The 23,803-nt window shown below is 34.1% G+C and overlaps 1 protein-coding gene across 10 annotated transcripts in view; it reads left to right on the forward strand.

Annotated features, from left to right (window-relative positions):
* Positions 1–23,803, forward strand: part of LOC125648763 (E3 ubiquitin-protein ligase TRIM71-like) — a 157,135-nt gene that overhangs the window by 88,602 nt on the left and 44,730 nt on the right. For 2 of the 10 annotated variants that reach the window (XM_056151524.1, XM_056151522.1), the window contains exon 1: positions 11,948–12,481. The exons of the other annotated variants lie outside the window; for them this stretch is intronic. The gene's annotated coding sequence lies outside the window, so the exon portion shown is untranslated. Of the gene's footprint in view, positions 1–11,947; positions 12,482–23,803 lie in introns of those variants that run through there. 10 annotated transcript variants of the gene reach the window in all.

A 23,803-nucleotide genomic window follows, 5' to 3' on the forward strand; every position in this document is an offset into this window, starting at 1 on the left:
ATACACTCCCACACATTATAATATACTCCCACACATTGTAATATACTCCCACACATTATTATATACTCCCACACATTATAATATACTCCCACACATTATAATATACTCCCACACAATATAATATACTCTCACACAATATAATATACTCCCACACATTATAATATACACCCACACATTATAATATACTCCCACACATTATAATATACTCCCACACTTTATAGTATACTCCCACATATTATAATATACTCCCACACAATATAATATACTCCCACACATAATAGTATACACCCACACATTATAATATACTCCCACACATTATAATATACTTACACACATTATAATATACTCCCACACATTATACTATACTCCCACACAGTATAATACACTCCCACATATTATAATATATTCCCACACAATATAATATACACCCACACATTATAATATACTCCCACACATTATAATATACTCCCACACATTATAATATGCTCCCACACATTATAATATATTCCCACACATTATAATATACTCCCACACATTATACTATACTCCCACACATTATAATATACTCCCACACAATATAATATGCCCCCACACATTATAATATACTCCCAAACATTATAATATACTCCCACACATTGTAATATACTCCCACACATTATACTATACTCCCACACATTGTAATATACTCCCACATATTATAATATTCTCGCACACATTATAATATACTCCCATACAAAATATAATATATTCCCACACAATATAATATACCCCCACACATTATAATATACTCCCACACAATATAATATACTCCCACACATTATAATATACTCCCAGACAATATAATATATTCCCACAAAATATAATATACTCTCACACATTATTATATACACCCACACAATATAATATACTCCCACACATTATAATATACTCCCACACATTATAATATACTCACACACATTATAGTATACTCCCACATATTATAATATACTCCCACACATATAATATACTCCCACACATAATAGTATACACCCACACATTATAATATACTCCCACACATTATAATATACTTACACACATTATAATATACTCCCACACATTATACTATACTCCCACACAATATAATATACACCCACACATTATAATATACTCCCACACATTATAATATACTCCCACACATTATAATATGCCCCCACACATTATAATATACTCCCAAACATTATAATATACTCCCACACATTGTAATATACTCCCACACATTATACTATACTCCCACACATTGTAATATACTCCCACATATTATAATATTCTCGTACACATTATAATATACTCCCATACAAAATATAATATATTCCCACACAATATAATATACCCCCACACATTATAATATACTCCCACACAATATAATATACTCCCAGACAATATAATATATTCCCACAAAATATAATATACTCTCACATATTATAATATACGCCCACACATTATAATATACACCCACATATTATAATATACTCCAACACATTATAATATACTCCCACATATTATAATATACGCCCACATATTATAATATACTCCCACACAATATAATATACTCCCACACAATACAATATACTCCCACACATTGTAATATACTCCCACACATTGTAATATACTCCCACACAATATAATACACTCCCACACATTATAATATATTCCCACACAATATAATATACACCCACACATTATAATATACACCCACACATTATAATATACTCCCACACATTATAATATACTCCCACACATTGTAATATACTCCCACACATTGTAATATACTCCCACACATTGTAATATACTCCCACACATTGTAATATACTCCCACACATTGTAATATACTCCCACACAATATAATATACTCTCACACAATATAATATACTCCCACACATTATAATATACTCCCACACATTATAATATACTCCCACATAATATAATATACTCCCACACATTGTAATATACTCCCACACATTGTAATATACTCCCACACAATATAATACACTCCCACACATTATAATATATTCCCACACAATATAATTATACCCACACATTATAATATACTCCCACACAATATAATATACTCCCAAACATTATAATATACACCCACACAATATAAGATACACCCACACATTATAATATATTCCCACACATCAACATCTATCTCGCCTTTTGTGTTTCATCCAAACATTTATAAACAATTATCCTAGAAATATAACGTTCTGTAGGTTGTTACACATAGAACAGATGGTGAATGAGTTTAATAATATAACGTTCTGTAGGTTGTTACACACAAAACAGGTGGTGAATGAGTTTAATAATATAACGTTCTGTAGATTGTTACACATAGAACAGGTGGTGAATGAGTTTAATAATATAACGTTCTGTAGGTTGTTACACATAAAACAGGTGGTGAATGAGTTTAATAATATAACGTTCTGTAGGTTGTTACCCATAGAACAGGTGGTGAATGGGTTTAATAATATAACGTTCTGTAGGTTGTTACACATAAAACAGGTGGTGAATGAGTTTAATAATATAACGTTCTGTAGGTTGTTACACACAGAACAGGTGGTGAATGAGTTTAATAATATAACGTTCTGTAGGTTGTTACACACAGAACAGGTGGTGAATGAGTTTAATAATATAACGTTCTGTAGGTTGTTACACATAGAACAGGTGGTGAATGAGTTTAATAATATAACGTTCTGTAGGTTGTTACACATAGAACAGGTGGGGAATGAGTTTAATAATATAACGTTCTGTAGGTTGTTACACATAGAACAGGTGGTGAATGGGTTTAATAATATAACGTTCTGTAGGTTGTTACACATAGAACAGGTGGTGAATGAGTTTAATAATATAACGTTCTGTAGGTTGTTACACATAGAACAGGTGGGGAATGAGTTTAATAATATAACGTTCTGTAGGTTGTTACACATAGAACAGGTGGTGAATGGGTTTAATAATATAACGTTCTGTAGGTTGTTACACATAAAACAGGTGGTGAATGAGTTTAATAATATAACGTTCTGTAGGTTGTTACACACAGAACAGGTGGTGAATGAGTTTAATAATATAACGTTCTGTAGGTTGTTACACATAGAACAGGTGGTGAATGAGTTTAATAATATAACGTTCAGTAGGTTGTTACACACAGAACAGGTGGTGAATGAGTTTAATAATATAACGTTCTGTAAGTTGTTACACATAGAACAGGTGGTGAATGAGTTTAATAATATAACGTTCTGTAGGTTGTTACACATAGAACAGGTGGTGAATGAGTTTAATGGTGGCTGGGAATCTGTTCAAACTCATTTCAATTTGAATCATTGAAAAGAAAGGGAATTACAAATGAGGCCTTAAACTACATATAATTTCAACTCATCGCAAATCTAAAACCTATCCTTTTTTCTCTTTATTTCCCTTACCCAACAGTGTTTATGTCACTATAGACCTTGCGAATGTAATGGGTACAAAGTTATTTGTTAAAAAAGACAACTCATGTGCATTGTACTATTACGTACAAGTTCAATCTTGTTTCCTTTGGAAATGCGCATTTCTACTGCGACAAATGGAATGGCGGACACATAATGGGGAGAAGAAAGAAGGTCAATAAATAGCACGTGTTTCTTGATATACAATGCATTGAATCAGTATCAAGACTCAGAGCTTCAGGAAGGCAGTCGTTCTCCTGGTTACAAATATCAAATAATAAACATATATTAGAATAAAACAACATGAAATGCTGACTCGACATAGTCTGCAAATTATAAGTAGCGTATTCCACAAAGATACATAGTCTCGTGGAATCTGGTAACTACTAGAGGACTGACTTCAATATGTAATAGTCTTCGTGCTGTAAACTGTCATTAATTCTGTCAAATAGGATAAAATTTGTCATGATGTAAACTAATAGGAATTTCCTTAATGCCGATTTTATAAAACTTTGAGACATAGCATTCGCCGTTATAGAGAAGGTTGGTGGTATATAACAGCTATTTAGATCAACGCAGTCTTGAATATCATTTGATCAGAGTTTTAACACCTTCTGGAATAAACTATTTGATAATCAGGGTATTGAATCAGAGCAGTCGATCACAATACAGTTATCAGATATAGAGATCATTTTGTACATTGTCATAAAAAGTTTGCTCATGATAAAGCCCTGGGATTTAAATCCAGTGTTACTTACTGAATGGTTGACCATAAGGTTCTTTTTGTGTATCGTACTGCTGTTAAAAGTCCGATCCAAAACAACATACACTGAGAGATAGAGTTGAAATGGTTTGTTATTGTAAATTATGGGTGAAACAGGAAAGTCACTGGAAATGATAGTTTGCTCAATGACTTTAAATGTTTTGTGAATGTTGTTCTTAAATTTCACCCTAATAATACTACTGGAGTTTCATGATTCTATGGATACAGCACATATAATCAGGAAAAGCTGTAAAAAGTACCATGATCCACATTGAAGTTTCGTAATTAATTTATGTAACACAAAAATCTGAAACAGGTGTATAAAGTATTCTTGTCTAAATTGTAATTCCGTGAAATTGATACAATGCAATGTATGCTCTATTTTGTATTGCTTATTGGAGTTATGAGATTGATCACTGTTAGTTATCTTCAACTGTCCTACTAAAACTAATTGTGGGCATGTGTGTATCAGAATTTAAATTGTAAATGTTTCATTTATGCCATTAGTATGAGACTAGTTCTCAAACGCAACATATTCTTTAAGATCCCATATTCCAGAATGAATCCAGAGGGGTGGGTGCCCTAGAGGAGTGAACATCCTCTGTTGACCAGTTACACCCTTCAGTATGTAAAACAGTCTAACAATTGGCATGAAGCACATCAGATAACATGTCACCTTACGACAAATCATTTTTTGTAAATGAATTATCTAACTACCACCGAATTTGCCAGAGATGGGATGTTGACATATATAGCTATACAGGGCAAATGGGTGTGATCGATCAACATTTTGATGATCTTTGGCGACATAGTATTCCATAAATTTCAATATACTGTGTTCGCTTACAATTTACCATTTTCAAATGTTCATTTTATGTTTAATTAAAATCCCTTCAAATCAGACATATATTTCACATTTGTATTACAGAATCGAAGACAATATAACTCTCACAATGAAATGTATTCAGAAGGATATTTGTATCAGACTCCTAAACATTGGTATTGATATTTCTTTAGTTTGGAGTCCAAACTTTAATCAATGAGTCTAAAGTTTGTGTCTTCAATAGTAATACACCCCCCCCCCCCCCCCCGTTCAATGACGTCTGAAATCAGTTCTCTCATTACAATAGAAAACCTGTCTGTCACTAAACTAATTAATATTAATTAACAATTTAACAAGGAACAGTCATGCAATACTGTTATCAGATGTCGATGTCATCTTGTGCGCTGTGAACAATGAACTCAGTTGTCATGACATTTAATTAAGCAATACCCAGGTCTATCCCATAGTTCTCTTTGTTTTATCAGTTTAAATACACATGCCATCATCGAAATATCTTCATGTGATGTCCTCACTTTAACAGAGTATCTTGACAGTTCTAAGGAGAAGAACTTAAAAAGCCAGGTAAGCTCTGACTTATCTATAGCTATGTCTTACGTATTTGTGTTATTTTATGCCATTCTCATGTTCTCCAGTAAGCGCATAAGATTTGACATTGATATAGTGTGTATACTAGTATAAATGGAGATGTAATACTGCGAAGTAAAACTATTCCATTCAATCTGAGATTGTGGAACATTTTAACTTGCATTTTCTGTAAACGAGTGATTATCGGCATTTACTTTAGATACTCGTGAACCAGTGTACAGCGAATAATTTTGTAAATTTATCTCCTGAATTTAATTTCCTTTGAAAATAAACAGTTTCCAAAGTCCGGCAAGTCATGTTTGTGTAAAATGCTCATGGTAGTGATTGACTTGGTTGTCTGTGCGTGTGTAAATTGGTGATATAAGCTTTTTTTTTGTACGTCCCATCAATATTTTGTTTTCAATCTTAATGAGTAGCTACCAAGTGTAGTTCAAATACCAGAAGTGTAGACCTTTCTAAGTATTTAAGTACTGAGTGCCAATCACCAGTAACATTGTAATATACTCCCACACATTATAATATACTCCCACACATTATAATATACTCTCACACATTGTCATATACTCCCACACAAAATAATATACTCCCACACATTGTAATATACTCCCACACATTGTAATATACTCCTACACATTGTAATATACTCTAACACATTATAATATACTCCCACACATTGTAATATACTCTAACACATTATAATATACTCCCACACAAAATAATATACTCCCACACATTGTAATAGACTCCCACACATTGTCATATACTCCCACACAAAATAATATACTCCCACACATTGTAATATACTCCCACACATTATAATATACTCCCACACAATATAACATACTCCCACACATTATAATATACTCCCACACAATATAATATACTCCCACACATTATAATATACTCCCACACAATATAATATACTCCCACACATTATAATATACTCCCACACAATATAATATACTCCCACACAATATAATATACTCCCACACATTGTAATATACTCCCACACATTGTAATATACTTCCACACAATATAATATACTCCCACACATTGTAATATACTCCCACACAATATGATATACTCCCACACAATATAATATACTCTCACACATTGTAATATACTCCCACACATTGTAATATACTCCCACACATTGTAATATACTCCCACATATTATAATATACTCCCACACATTATAATATACTCCCACACATTGTAATATACTCCCACACAATATAATATACACCCACACATTGTAATATACTCCCACACAATATAATATACTCTCACACATTATAATATACTCCCACACATTATAATATACTCCCACACATTGTAATATACTCCCACACATTGTAATATACTCCCACACATTGTAATATACTTCCACACAATATAATATACTCCACACAGTATAATATACTCCACACATTATAATATACTCCCACACATTATAATATACTTCCACACATTGTAATATACTCCCACACATTGTAATATACTCCCAAAACATTATAATATACTCCTACACATTATAATATACTCCCACACATTATAATATACCTCCACACATTATAATATACTCCCACACATTATAATATACTTCAACAAATTGAAATATACTCCATCAAAATATAATATACTTCAACACATCAACATCTATTTCGCCTTTTGTTTTTCATCCAAACTCTTATAGACAATTATCCTAGAAATATAACTTTCTTTCTTTAGGTTGTTACACATCGAGCAGGCGGTAAATGAGTTTAATAATGGTTGGAATCTATTCAAACTATTTTGAATTATTGAAAAGAAAGGAAGTTGCAAATGAGATTATAAACTATACATAGTTCCGACTCGTCGCAAATCGGAAACCTATTTTTTATCTTTTGTTTCTTACCCAACAGTGTTTATGTCACTATAGACCTTGAGATGTGTCTTGGTAGTCACGTGATTCGCATCAAATCATTGTAAAAACAAATTTCAATTTGCGCATGGAATGTGTGAAAGCTATATGTTGAAAAGAACAACTCGTGCACTTTGTACTATTACATACAAGTTCAATCTTGTTCCCTTTGCAAATGCACATTTCTACTGCAACAAATGGTATGGCAGAGAGAAAGAGGAAAGGGGGTTAATAAATATCACGTGATTCTTTATATACAATGCATTGAATCAGTATCAAGACTCAGAGCTTCAGGAAGGCAGTCGTTCTCCTGGTTACAAATATCAAATAACAAACATATATTGAAATAAAACAACAAGGAATGCTCACTAGAGTAGAATACATTTATAGAGTTTGGTATATCTTATTGCATAATATGTGCAGAATAAAAGTAAATCGTGAAACACGTTTTATTCAAGCACTACATTTTGTAACAAATTGACACCCATTGTGTGAACTTGATTCAATATGAAACAAATGTCTGGATGACAGAGAAACTACAGAAGTTTTCTAAACGTCTAACGTCAAAGTCGTAGCGACATATCTCCATCGTCTGCAAATTATAAGTAACTTATTCCACAAAGAAACCGAATCTCGAGAACTTCAGTAACTACTGTAGAGCTGACGTTAATTTATAACAGTCTTCGTGCTGTAAAATTTAGTAATTGTATTTATTTCTATCAAACTGAATAAAATTGGACATTGTGTTAACTTATGGGATTTTCCTTACTATCGATTTTATGAAACTTTTTAACACATAATTCGCCGTTATAGGGGAGGCTGGTGGTTTTTTTTTAAAAAAATAACAGATATTTAGATCAACGCAGTCTTAAATAACATTTCATCAGAGTTCTAACACCTCATGGTGTAAACTATTTGATAGTCAGGGTATGCAATCAGAGTAGTCGATCATAATACAGCTATCAGACATTGAAATCATTTTGTGCATTGTCATAAAAAGCTTCCTCATGATAAACCCCTGAGATTTAAATCCAGTGTTTCTTACCGAATGGTTAACCATAAGGTTCTTTTTGTGTATTGTACTGCTTTTAAACGTCCGATCCAGAGCTACCGATATAGAGAGATAGAGTTGTAATGGTTTGTTATTGTAAATTATGGGTGAGACAGGAAAGTCACTGGACATTATAGTTTGCCTAATGCCTTTAAATGTTTTGTGAATCTTGTTATTAAATTTCACTCAACGACTTGTTATTATGTAAACTGGAAGTTAAGAATGAGAGACTGAAGAGAGAGACATAGTAAGGTAATTCTCCATACCACGTCAGATAACGTTAGAAACAGCATTCACCAGTCACGAACGCTATCACACCTTCAACAAACCTGATAGCATTTTGACGAATGTTGTAGACCGTATTCATGTGCAGTGTGGTTTATTGTTTGAAAGCAAACGACCACAATTGAAATTTTAAAAAAAACATACATACGAATGACAATATCATAAACAAATTATAATAACATTATACAAAATAACTCTCGGGAAGTCAATGATTATTGTTATACATAACAAACCATTCTAAAATTATACAAAATAACACTCGGGACAGTTAATGATTATTATTATACATCGCGAAGTGTAAACTCTCCATCCACATTGCATTACCATTTAGACGTTTGGTCATTCCAGAGATATTTCTGTAAATGTTGCAGAATAAGATGTTACATTGTGTTGCCAACCTTGACTGTATGTATTCAAGATCAGTTTTAGTGTGATTGCGGATCATTAATGACGGGTAGTAATATTGAATCTTCTACAACAAAATACAATTATGTGTGTGATAAATGTAGTGACAGTGAAATATTTTTGTTCTGATTCCTGATAAATTTTTTAAACCTGAAAGAATACGATGTCATCGTAACCTTTAAATATACCCACATTTTAATGTTATATGACAGTGTAACCCCCTAACCAAATAGACATTTTGATATTCATTTATATGACAAACATTGCCTCCGAAGCCTTCCGAATCCACAATAAATGTGTATGTGTACATATCTATGATGTGTCTAATGATTTCAGGGCGTTCATCTATAGACCTAGATCATACGTTGACAGATTTATAACATATCTCTCTAGGTATCATTTGGGTTCTTGTACGTATCCATGAGCGTTTTCTTTTCTGACCGGGCTTGATTAAAACGTCTCTACATATACCCGGTACTACAAGTCGTTCACACTCACATCGCATGGTTGTATCGTATTGTTACAAACTACAAGGAATTTAATATTACTCTGTGGCTAGGAATGCAGAGTTTGGGTGTTTTGAAATATTTGAATTTCCCCAAATTTGTAACACGAGCCTAGGTTAAAATGCGCTGACTGAATGTTGAGAAATGTAAAAAAATATATATATATATCCCCGATCTACATAACTATATCTGCATCTTTGATAGATAATTAAACAACGCAGTCTTTGGTATCAAATGATAAGAGTTCTGTCACCTCCTGGGGGTAAACTATTTGATAGCCTGGGTATGAAATCAGACCAGAGTAGTCGATCATAATAAAGCTATCAGATACCGAGATCATTTTGTGCATTGTCATAAACATTTGGCTCCTGACAAAGCCCTGGCATTTAAAGGCAGTGTTTGTTACCGAATGGTTAACCATACGATTTTGATGGTGTGTCGTTTTGATTTAAAAGTCCGATCAAAAACAACAGAGACAGAGATATATAATTGCGACGGTATATTATGTTAAATTCTGCATGATATAGCAAAGTAACTGTAATGTAAATTATAATTCGCTCAATGACTATTTAAAAGAGAGAGAGGGGGGCACAGAGAGAGAGAGAGAGAGAGAGAGAGAGAGAGAGAGAGAGAGAGAGAGAGAGAGATTTATAGAATTGTGAAATGAGTACGGGAAAGAAATATTCAGAAAGAAAGAGTGGTTGAAAGATTATGAAGGAGAGAGCGATAAAGATAGATTTAGAGATCTAGACGGGAGAGTGGGAGTGGGGAGAAATTCAGAGGAGGAGATATCGTGTAGTGCTGTGAAGCGAGGAATACGCTTTATGGAGGAAAGACAACATGTTGATAATTGCTTTGAAAAAGAATTTCTAAAGAAAATAAATGGGGCGGTCTTATACAGAGAAATATTAAGATATGAGAAGTCGATCATTTGAACTAAAATATAAGCATTCAAAACGCCCACGTAGCTTACTCTAACTTGAGTCTTTATGAATTTATAGAAAGTACTTTGGAGTTTCATGCTTCATTGAAAAAAAAAAGAGGAATAGGAATAGAAATCACTATAGTATACATTGCAATTCCAATACATGCTACCATTCATTGTTGACATACGTGCATTAAAATTTCAATGATATATTTTTGTAAGCTCATTAGTATGATATTAGTTTCAAAACACAGCATATTAGCATAGTCATTAAGATCTCATCAAAGCAAAACATACCACTTAATAACTAGTAATGTTTGTAAATTGTAAATTAAGTTATCTCGGATTTCAAACATTTCGGTTGAGCATCACTGAAGAGACATTGTTTGTCGAAATTCGCATCTGGTGCATCAAAATTGGTATCCTATAAGGTTTACAAATCTTCATAAGGATCACAACATTTGCCATCTTGGCATACTAATTTTGACTGCGGATAACTCCGTTTACCTGATCAGGATATAGGGCTCACGGCGGGTGTGAACGGTCAACAGAGGATGCTTACTCCTCCTAGACACCTGATCCCACCTTTGGTGTATCCAGGGGTCCGTGTTTGCCCAACTATCTATTTTGTATTGCTTATAGGAGTTTTTCGATTGATCACTGTTCGTTATCTTCACCTTGCATGACAAATAAATGTGATTGATGGAAATTTAGATTACCTTTTGCGACCTTGGTTTTCCTGAATTTCATTTTGTTTTGTTCACTGAAGATTTACCATTCTGAGTGTTGAGTTCATGTTTGATTAAAATCAATTGAAATAAGACAACTATTTCACATTTTTGTTACAGAATTGAATCTACATCCACAGAAGTCAAGGAAAGGAAGGACATTTTGAACAATATATGTAACTGAATTTTAAAGACGTATTTAGCATGACGAAGTAGATAGGGTAAAAATAGTAAGGAAATTTTAAATCAGTGAAATGCATTTAGAAAGAGATATATTTAGGACTTTTAAACATCGGTATTTGGGTTTTTCAGTTTATAGATTACACTTTTATCAATAAATCCAATATATGTCTTCAATAATAATATTCCTCTTGTTCAATAAGATCTTAAATGAGTTCTATAATTACAATAGAGAACCTGTCCAGCACTGAACTAATTAATATAAATTAACCAGGATCAGTCATACAATACATTTATCAGATGTTGATGTCATTGTGTGCGCTATAAACAAAGAGATCATTTGAAAGAACCTTTAATTACGGAATGCTCAGGTCTACCCCATTGTTCTCTTTGTTTTCCTCAGCTTAAATACACATGTCAACAACGAAATATCTCCATGTGCTATCTGTACTGTAAAACATTATGATCATCGTTTTAAATGAAAAAGAAGCGAAGACGGTAAGATCGTATCTATCTATAGCTATCTCTCATCGATTTTTGTCGAAATAGACTGTTGTCCAATTTCAACTCAGAGAAGTTTATAAGGAATTAAACAAGCAGAATGATATCCAGTCGTAAGAGAAATATAATACTTTTATTAATGGGCAATTGTAGAATAAAACTATTTCATTCCATTCCAGATTGTGAAACAAATGAAACCTGCATTTTCTGTGAACTAATGAATCTCCACATTCACTTCAGATACTCGTGAATCTGTGTTCAGCCAACAAACCTGAGATTACCTATATAGATATATCTACTTATTCTAATTCCTGCTGAAAAAGAAACTCAGTTACCAGCTTCCGGTAAGTCATGTTTTGGTGTCTTTTGATTGGTTGGCTGGTTGTTTGTTGTATGTCAGATTGAGAGTGTTTCATTCTTGTTGAGGCGTTAGGAGTTGTATTAGAAGTACCACAAATTTACACATTGCTTAGTGTTTAAACATTCATCACTAATGGCATCATGTCATGGTGCGCTACTTTTTCCTTTGATCTTAGCCATACTTTAAATCAGACAGAAACATTTGGAAGAAATCCAACGTACAATAACTTCCAGGGGCGGAGCTTAGCTGTACAATAACTTCCAGGGGCGGAGCTTAGCTGTACAATAACTTCCAGGGGCGGAGCTGAGCTGTACAATAACTTCCACAGAACCATACTACAACTTCATAACTATGAATACAGGAAATGTCAATTTTATAACATTAATCAATGATGAAAACATAAGGAATGTAACATATAAATAAATTAACCATAATTGATATGTTCTACTAGCACACACAGTGTCGGATCCAGGAATTCCGAAAAAAAAACTTATTTGTTTTAGCCAATATACTGAGACAATTTGGGTGCTAAACTATGAGTTTTACACGCATTATATCCGATTTCAGTATGTTCAGTGCAGAGTTTGTTTTGACGAACTAGATCGTTATAACGACCATATAATTTGCGAAATGCATCGAATATATATATGATTAGGTTGAAAGTATTCAAATTCTGCATAGAGCATACTGAAATCAGATACACTGCGAGTATGTCTAGGTGTCCGTGTTTGCCCAACTATTGATTACGTATTGCAAAAAGCACGTGCTGTTTTTAGCTAAAGTTTCAGTAGTCACGTGATTAACCAAGTTAAAAAATATAACTTTCATTTCATGACGCGTTAAACCATTGCTGTGATGTGTTAACAGCTGTATGTGATAAAGACAAATTGCACTATTTTAATAATATGTATAGCAAACCTTTTACTGTTCTCAGATGAAGGGGTACGAAAACGAGATTATAACGAAGATTGTTCAATCTGAACAATTCAATAAAGAATATAAAAGTAAGAGCAGGGCAAATATAGTAAGACCACGAAACATATAAACTATTGGACACAACAAAATAGGGACCAGATATCTAGTCTATACTAATATGGGAAGCAAATTATTACAGGGCAGAACATCCCGTTATCATGATTAACAAGATAGCTGAGGAAATAGCATCAATATGTTAATACTATGGCGCGGCCATTGTCACAAACCACGGTTATGAGTCCACACATGTTCCCTTGATGATGTAGAGAATATATTAGAAACACCTGTGGTTAACCGACGATGTGGCTTGGCATGCCTAGCCGAGACTAGATTTTTAAATACCTGTTTGTATGGATCACGGCGGATATGACAGGAAATGCTCACTTCTCCTCAACACCTGACCCGACCTTTGGTATGTTCAAGAGTCCGTGTTTGTCCAGCTCTTAATGTCGTTGTCCTTAATTGAGTTATGAGATTGATCACTGTTTGTCATCTTCACCTTTTCATATTAAAGGGGTTACAGGATGTTGCTGTGTGTAGCGTTATGGTTGTAGTAAAAAGTAATCATAGTATGTAAGTCATAAGGAATTAATTGCACAAAGAAACAATTGTAGCCATCCAATATCTGTTTTTTGGTTCAATATGAAATAACCTTAGCAGTGGGAAGGTGTGTGTATTAATTTCCTTCTATCACACTGAATAAAATTGGCCATGATATAAACTTGTGGGTACTTCTTTACTACCGAGTTTATTAAACTTTCAACATAGCTATATTTCTCGTCGTTAATGGCAGATCTGGTGGTTTATAACAAACTTAATAGATGATCAAAACGACACCGTCTTCAAAATCAGTTCATCAGAGTCTCATCACCTCTCGGGATAAACTATTTGATAGTCAGAGTATGCAATCAGACAAGGGTAGTCAATCATGATAAAGGTATCAAATATATACTGATTATTGTGTGCATTGGCAAAAAGATTTAGCAGTGACAAAACGCTGGGATTTAAATACAGCGTCTCTCTCTTAATGATTAACCATGGGGTTGTTTAGGTATCCTACTGATTTTAAACAATCAGTATGAAATATGCAAGACAACATTGACCCAACCATAGGTTGTATTTGTAAACTAGATCATTATAACGACCATATAATTTGTAAAATGCTGACTTTAAACGAGACTGTTCTCAGTTCATCGTTTCAATTTAAGCCTTCCACTACATATCAATAATACTATCAAAACGAGGAGAATAAAACTGCCCTAAAGATCGAGAGTTGTACATAGCTAGATACAGTTATGCATATCAAAAACCATAAACGTTCTTTCTCGAAAAAAGAGGAAGGTTAAAATACCCTAGCCTGGTGATAAAATGTTTTGGTTAATTATTACAGAGTAACACCACAGTGTAAAACTTATATGGTACCACTTTTGATGCACCAGATGCGCATTTCGACAAATAATGTATCTTCAGTGATGCTCAACCGAAATGTTTGAAGTCCGAAATAACAATGAAGTTTTAGAGCTATTATAGCCAAAAACGGCGTGCAAAAAAAAAAAAAACCAAACAAACAAAAAACATGGAGCCAAATTCGTCTAAGGATAATGCTATGCATGAGGGAGATAATCCTTAATTTTGAAATGAATTTCTAAATTTTATAAGAGCAATTAAATATACATCCGTATTTTCAATCTAGTAACGAAGTACTTAGCTACTGGGCTGTAGAGACCCTCGGGGACTAACAATCCACCCAGGGGTCATAATGTAAAACTTATACGGTACCAATTTTGATGCACCGGATTCGCATTTCGACAAATAATGTCTCTTCAGTGATGCTCAACCGAAATGTTTGAAGTCCGAAATAACAATGAAGTTTTAGAGCTATTATAGCTATTATACAATGCTATTTTCACCAACTTTAGTATCTGGTCGAGGCTATATACGCCTTTTTAATTGGATTACATGCATGTGTTTTATATCAAAGGATTCGTGTTTGTCCTACACTAAATCTTTTATAGGATTTATGATATTGATCCCTACTGATAAAACATCATGATTTTGTTGCTAAAACGTCTTTCTTCCGAAACGTCCACTGGAGGTGCTGAAACGTCCGACATCAAACATCCCCAAGTCAGAATATCGAACACCCTTTTCCGTTAAGTCGATTACTTGCCACATAACTGGTGTTTCTAAAACGCGGAATGTAAATCGGAACGGACAATTAAAAGCATATATCAGGATATAGGGCTCATGGTGGGTGTTTGAATTTCAATATAGAAGAGTCTTCAGAGTGTGTCGACCAGAAAGTAGGTCACTGTGACCTACTTTTGGAATTTGACGATTATATCTGATAAACCCTTGTTAATTGATGACTCTTGGTTAGTGAGATTTTTTGCCTGTTCTACAATGTATCAGAAGAGCGATTCTGGGCCCATGTACTTCTTGTTATTGTCTGCATGGGGGTTTATAGGTCAACCAGGGGCGGATCCAGGGATTGTGGTTACGAAGGACGCCACTTTGTGAGGCAGGGGATCTGGAGACCTCCTGCGAAGCTCCTGGGTTTTACAGATTTTATAGGGCTTGAAATATGTCTCCTATTTAGTCATTTTTACTATTTTCTACCATTTTTTATAAGGTGAAAGTACTAAAATGGCGCAAATTTTAAGGGTTTTTTTTTTTTTTTTTTTTTTGAAAAAAATTGTGTTCTCCCAATAAAGTAATTCCAAAAATGAAAAGATTTTGTCATTTATTTCTCCGAGAGTGTAATAAATTATTGCTTCTTTCATTGTTTAGTACATTTTTCTAAACAAGATACCACGATTTACCTTAAATTTGATAATTTTAAGGGGCGACGGCTGCACCCCCACCCTTAAATCCGCCACTGTTAACTACATGTACCAAAAACACTTTAGAAAATATTTTAAAATGACAAACTAATTTACAGCATCCATTGCTAAAGGATGCGATCAAATATGGAATGTGTGACAAAAACACTGAATTCACATAGCTTTCATCAACACCCCCTCCCTCTTAAAACCGATGATTGTTGAATATGAGAAAAATCAGTGCATGCAAATCGATGTCCGATAACGTAAATTACAAAGCCCTCTCACATTTCCCCTACATTTTTATTCGACAATCAATGTATATAGCGATGGTGCATACTGAGTAATACATATGGATGGAATTGCTTAGAAATTAAATACGATAAAAACGTTTTGAAATAGTGATGATTTTCTGTTTTTACATTTTTTTAAAACAAATTTGTCACTCATAGTTAAATTATATCATACTATATGACGTCATACTAGACTTATAATACGTATTACTAATTAAAAATTACGTCACAATAATAGGCAGCGGAATGATGAAAAAGAGGTTCCGAGGTTTTTTAAACTGGGCTCATGAAGAAGCAATGTATTGTTTATAATGAATGCTGGTCGTCAGAGGAAATAACACTAATTTTTGGGGAACATATAAAAATAAACACTACAAAACTCCTTGTGTGTAGATCAGTTACATGTATATTGTAAGCATGTTTTGAACAACGAATTCTGTATCTATACCCAATATTCATTAAAATATCTACATGTATAAAAATAATTTTCAATAATATGATTACGGTGTGACCGTTGGGGCGAGCGCAGCATACATTGTATCTGAATACATTTTCAAAAAATTTATATTGAAAACAAGGAAAACTGATCTGGTTCACTGTCAATACGTAGGATTACTGTGTTGCTCTTCTCACCAATGTAGGAACCAGTTTAGCGGGAAATGCAACGAGCGTGTTGTGACGTAGCCTGGTAGTTGTGACGTGACTGTTTACATTTCTTTAGACAATATTTTAAAAAGAAAAAGAAAGGGGGAAGAATATGATTTTCATCCTTTCCTTTCAAATAAGAAAGGTTTGTAATACTTCAAAGATTTTTTTTAATTATTATTTTACGAATCGAACCATCCAACATTTTGTACGAGGGACTTCTGGGATTGGCGTCAAAAAAAATTCTTGTTAGAGGTTGAGATTTAGCTCGGATTATTTCCCGCGCTCTAGTCATTAGAGCTCGCAGTACGAGCCAGCGCTCCGCGCTGGCTCGCTGCGCTCGCTAATATAGTCTATCGTTTACTTCAATTCTTGCACCCTTTGACTTAGAGATGCATACGAATTTAATGCGCATTAGTTTACTTCGCATTAAATATAACCGCCGTGTGAACACTTTCATTCGAATACGGGACTTTCGAGATACGGATCTACTCGACTTTTATCGCGCGTTGAATGTCATTTGTAGGACATGTCACTTCCGGATTACAATAACAACTAAGCAAACAAGCATGGGATTCTTCAATTGCTATCAAATTCCTGCATTTAAATGCTATCTTTGAAAGAAATGAATTACTACAACCATTTTATAGGAAAATGCATTTGATTAAAATATGCGAGTTGGCAAGGGAAATAAATCTAGGGAATATCTTGAGGATATCGGTAAAACTTCACGCCTTGCATCCAATGATACGCGTCTAAATACACCTTTTCCCTTCCATCTGATTTACATCCAGGTACTTAGCACCATTAGTGACTTGAATCGTCATCGTGGGACTGCGCATAGCTCTTTACGGACCGTCTCCTAGCTAAACACCATTTGTATCGATGTCAACTTTGCCCTACAATTGGTTATTATCACGTGACCGTGGTGTGTAAACGTCAAATATAATCATTCGTTCCGGCACACCCCAAAAATTCCATATTAATTTAATGTGCATTATTTACTTCGCATCGAATTAAATGCGAAGTAAAATTTAATGCGCATTCGTGTGAACGAGGCATTAGTAAAAATCGATTGTCAAAGTATCACGTGCGGAAATCCCTCGATTTTCTATTACGTCATCTTACCAAACTTCCACCAGAGTTCGTTTGCTCACAAACCAAACTCTTCCACTTGGGTATTATGGGATAGCGATTTATAAGGCCGCATATACTGTGACGTCACTGTAGAACGACGAAAAAACATAACGTCAAACGTAGACAACTTTCAAAACAAGAACGTAAACATCAAGTTCATTACTTTACACAATAATTTGAACAGAGTCTCCCTAGTTTTTAATGATCTTTTGATCATGTTATGTTTAAAATAAAATCCATATTTTTATATTAATGCTCTTTATATCAATATCTTCAAACTTTCATCTGCGAACCACTTCTTTAGTGTTATTTGCCTGTGTGATAATCGCGGACTCACAACATACAAATCTGTATATTGTGCTGCGTCACTGTTCGTTATCTTCACCTTGCATAGGAGAGGTCTATTCGTAGGTGACGTAATGAGGCCTCGATGGGGAGTTTGGTCGTCATACAAGTAACGTAGAGCTATTTTAATGGCTGGGCGCGCATGTTCCAACGATTAATTATGAGGGTACCCAAAAGTCTTCCAATCAACGGCATCTATCGGCAAATTTACAAATCATTCAGAACAAATAGTGCAAGGAACAATAACTCTGGGTAGACATTGAAAAATGTCCTCATGCAATTGCGTTTCTGTCAAAATAACACAGTAGCATGTTGCCTCTTTTCGTAATGTTTGCATGTAGGAGTTATCGTTCGTGTGGGACGGTATATATGAACTTCCGGTAAAGAGTATACAAAGTACCCAAATACAAACATTTACATTTTATGATATGGACTCGCTTATTAATGCATTACAGCCTAGCCATTATCTCCTAACACTGCCGTTGAATACATCACGAGCGTGTTGTGACGTAGCCTGGTAGTTGTGACGTGACTGTTTACATTTCTTTAGACAATATTTTAAAAAGAAAAAGAAAGGGGGAAGAATATGATTTTCATCCTTTCCTTTCAAATAAGAAAGGTTTGTAATACTTCAAAGATTTTTTTTAATTATTATTTTACGAATCGAACCATCCAACATTTTGTACGAGGGACTTCTGGGATTGGCGTCAAAAAAAATTCTTGTTAGAGGTTGAGATTTAGCTCGGATTATTTCCCGCGCTCTAGTCATTAGAGCTCGCAGTACGAGCCAGCGCTCCGCGCTGGCTCGCTGCGCTCGCTAATATAGTCTATCGTTTACTTCAATTCTTGCACCCTTTGACTTAGAGATGCATACGAATTTAATTTTAATGGCTGGGCGCGCATGTTCCAACGATTAATTATGAGGGTACCCAAAAGTCTTCCAATCAACGGCATCTATCGGCAAATTTACAAATCATTCAGAACAAATAGTGCAAGGAACAATAACTCTGGGTAGACATTGAAAAATGTCCTCATGCAATTGCGTTTCTGTCAAAATAACACAGTAGCATGTTGCCTCTTTTCGTAATGTTTGCATGTAGGAGTTATCGTTCGTGTGGGACGGTATATATGAACTTCCGGTAAAGAGTATACAAAGTACCCAAATACAAACATTTACATTTTATGATATGGACTCGCTTATTAATGCATTACAGCCTAGCCATTATCTCCTAACACTGCCGTTGAATACATCACATATTTCCAAAAATTGCAAATACAAATATTTCCTCGAGTAAGTCATCTATTAAAAGTAGCAACAAACTAAAAGTTGCACAACATGATCGGTATTCGGCGGTCGGCTCGATTCTAACAATTCTAACCCAACAGACATTGAAAATATAAAGAATTTGTATTCAGGTTGACCTAGGAAATCGAATCCATTTCCTAAAATCAGATCCATTCCTTATGATAACCTTCGATTTACGGCGCAGGATTAATTTGCGTACATTAAAAGTCTTATCTAAAATTATTAGATACGGTTGAAGATTGCATCGGATGTCAAAATTCTACAATCATGTAATATCAAATAAAATAATCAAATAAAATATGTAAAAATTATAACATATTCTCCCAGTAGTAATCTTATTAAATGACACCCCCCCCCCCCTCCGCAATAAACAATACTTACACTGTATGAAAAAGTAAATATAACGAACATTCATCGATTCTATAAAGAATACAAAAGTAAGTGTTTAGCAAACACGGACCCCTGGACACCATAGGTGCAAGCACCGGGGGCGGATCCAGGAATAGCGGTTACCGGGGGGGGGGGGCACTTTATGATACAGGGGGTCCAGGGCGAAGCCCTTTAGGGGGCAGAACCTCCGGAAGCTTCTGGATTTTACATATTTCATATATGGCTTGAAATATGTCTCCTATTTAAGTCATTTGTACTATTTTCTATCATTTTTAATGTGGTGAAATTATTAAAATGACGCTAATTTTAGGGGTTTTGGAAAAAAAAATAAGTTCTCCCTATAAAGTAATTCAAGAAATCAAAAGATTTTGTAATTTATTTCACTAGGAGTGGAAGAAAGTATTGCTTCTTCTATCGTTTAGTACATTTTTCTAAACAAGATACCATGATTTACCTTAAATTAAAAATAAATACCCCCCCCCCCCCATTAAATCCGCTACTGATCACTGAAGATATTGTTTCTGAACACAACGGTACTATTTAGCTAGTAGGGATGATATTGTTTCTTAACACAACAGTACTATTTAGCTAGTAGGGATGATATTGGGTTAACATTTTGTAACCAAATAGTCGTATAAATTCTTTTGACCGATTACCTGTAATAAACCAGTTAATCGTTAAGAGTTATAATTCTGAATTACTGAATTATTTCATTTTAGCTTCAGTTATATTTTTAATTCACTGAGGAACAGCATGACCAGTGTCTCCATAAGTAAAGACGTGAACAAAAACCACATGAAAGGAAGAATGTATTTAGAAATTCAAAATGTTCACTTTTTGCAACGTCTTGCCAGAACGCTTCATCATATAATTATTTATTATATTACAATATTTGGCTTCAAGTTTATGATAAAGAAATAATTACATTGTCTTCGAAGTTTGTTTACAAGAATTGCTAAGGTGGCAAAAATCCGTTTGGACGGCACACAGTACTAAAGTTACTCAGCACGTGCGCGTCCGTTCTACATAACACAGCTGACATTTCATCTCTTTCTCATTTAGGCATTACTATACTTGAAACATTGGGAAGTCACTAAGAAATATGATTTAGTCCGACCTCCATTTTTTATTTCCATCCTCTAACTTTGTATAGTGATGTATCTTTCTACATGTATGTAACTTGTCCTCATTATACCATGCATTGTAATGGTACGAATCATTGAACTGATTATTTAAAAAAAAAAACTATGTGGAAAATATGCTGGCAGCGCCGAATTTATCAGTGTGATACTAGTACTGCTCGGTAGTTTATTTAACGCATGCATTATAGACTATAGAGCCTGACTGGGAACTTTGAAAAAGGTTTTACCTACTGAATGGACTATAATTATTGGTGGTACATGAAAGTTTACTTTAAAGATTATCACATCTGATCAGTCATTAAAAATGTTGACATTTAAACACCACCTAGACTTTGAATATTACAACCCCCACCCCCCTTTTTTTAAACATATATGTGACACAGGCACGACGGTATTTCTTTACTAAAAATAGCCCGGCCAATCGGTTACAAATTTTCTAATCGGTTAGCATTTGTTCAACCGAGTACTCGATTAATTTAACCGGCTTATCGTTGTTATCCGTAGTATTAAAATATTTAACACATGCATAGTATATATAAACCAACCAAACTCGTACAAATCGTACAAGCAAGAGTTACGAAAATCCGGAATATTTCTTTAAAGTACTTAGAATAACCCTGTGCTGCAATAGCAAACAAATATTTTGTGACACGTTTAGAAACACGTAGTGTAGGATATGAAGTTTGGCTGTTTGTACAGAATCACCGGATATTGCTAAAACGTGGAATGGAAAATGGAACGGAACGTAAAATGCTTAGTTGATATCATGGGGGTGATCGGCATTTTGTAAGATTAAAAGGCTTATTGTATTATGAACGAGGGCAGCAGAAATTTCATTGAAAACGGGAAGTCATCCTTATGTTCCACGGTTTCATATACTTCATAAGTTTTACACATATACTTCATAAGTTTTACACATATACTTCATAAGTTTTACACATATACTTCATAAGTTTTACACATATACTTCATAAGTTCTACACATATACTTCATAAGTTTTACACATATACTTCATAAGTTTTACACATATACTTCATAAGTTTTACACATATACTTCATAAGTTCTACACATATACTTCATAAGTTTTACACATATACTTCATAAGTTTTACACATATACTTACATTGTGCATGGTGTATACATGTACGTATTTTAAAATCGTAATATAACATACTATTTAAGCAAGCGCTTGTGTATACTACCTCTGTTCTCGGAGTTGCCATTTTCTGACACCCTCTCCCCCACAGATTGTAACAGTATGTTGTTTCACAAATATAAAGAAAATTGAAAATGAAAAAATAAAATACCGAAAAAAAGTAACCTTTCAAATCTTGATACTTCTTCTCTGGTATTCACCTTTAGAAATAATTTTACAAGCCTATCCAATTAATAAGAGATTTCCATTCCCTAAAAAAAATTAAAAAGACAAAGTTACAATAATAAATTCTTTTTCTGTTCCCCAGCTATTGTTTTTGCTCTCTCTTTTGATAACTTATTATTGTCATTCTCTGCCGATAAATATTGCAGTCATATTACCGGAGTTACAATATTCTTGTAAAACACTTTCTAACTTCCATACAAACATTTACCAAATGTCTCGTTCACACGTAAACGTAAATTAATGTGAATCAAATCTGAACCCCGTTCACACGGAAATTTTAATGCGCATCCATGTGAACGCGGCATAAACTTAATCAATTCATGTTGTAAAACATTTTAAGAAAGAAAAAAAAATGCTTTTACCGTTTGTAAAGAAATTCGTGAAATTGTATTTGCCCGATTTAAAAAAAAAAAATCTTTGCGGCATATATTATTTTAAATCCCCATTAATCTTGTGCAATTAAAAATACCATTGTTTGCCTTCTAAAGAATTCAATCAACGGCTTACAATAGTCTTGCAACTCCACCCACACTCCTTAAAACAGAAAACAACAAAAGTAAGCAACGAATAAAAAAATAAAAATTGATCCGGTCCAGTCGCGGATCTAGAGGGGGGGGGGGGTTACGGGGGTTACAAGCCCCCTTTTCGAGAGAGAGAGAGAGAGAGAGAGAGAGAGAGAGAGAGAGAGAGAGAGAGAGAGAGAGAGAGAGAGAATGACTATAGAGTTATTAAAATTCTAGGCGATGGAAATTGTTTATACAATTGTGCGTCAACAGTCAACATTTCTATCAGGTGATGATAATTCATATTATCTTTTATATAGTTCGTGTGTAAAATTTATACGGTACCAATTTTGATGCAACAGAT

This window comes from Ostrea edulis, chromosome 10 (assembly GCF_947568905.1).
Source record: "Ostrea edulis chromosome 10, xbOstEdul1.1, whole genome shotgun sequence".
NCBI classification, from domain to species: Eukaryota; Metazoa; Mollusca; class Bivalvia; order Ostreida; family Ostreidae; genus Ostrea; species Ostrea edulis.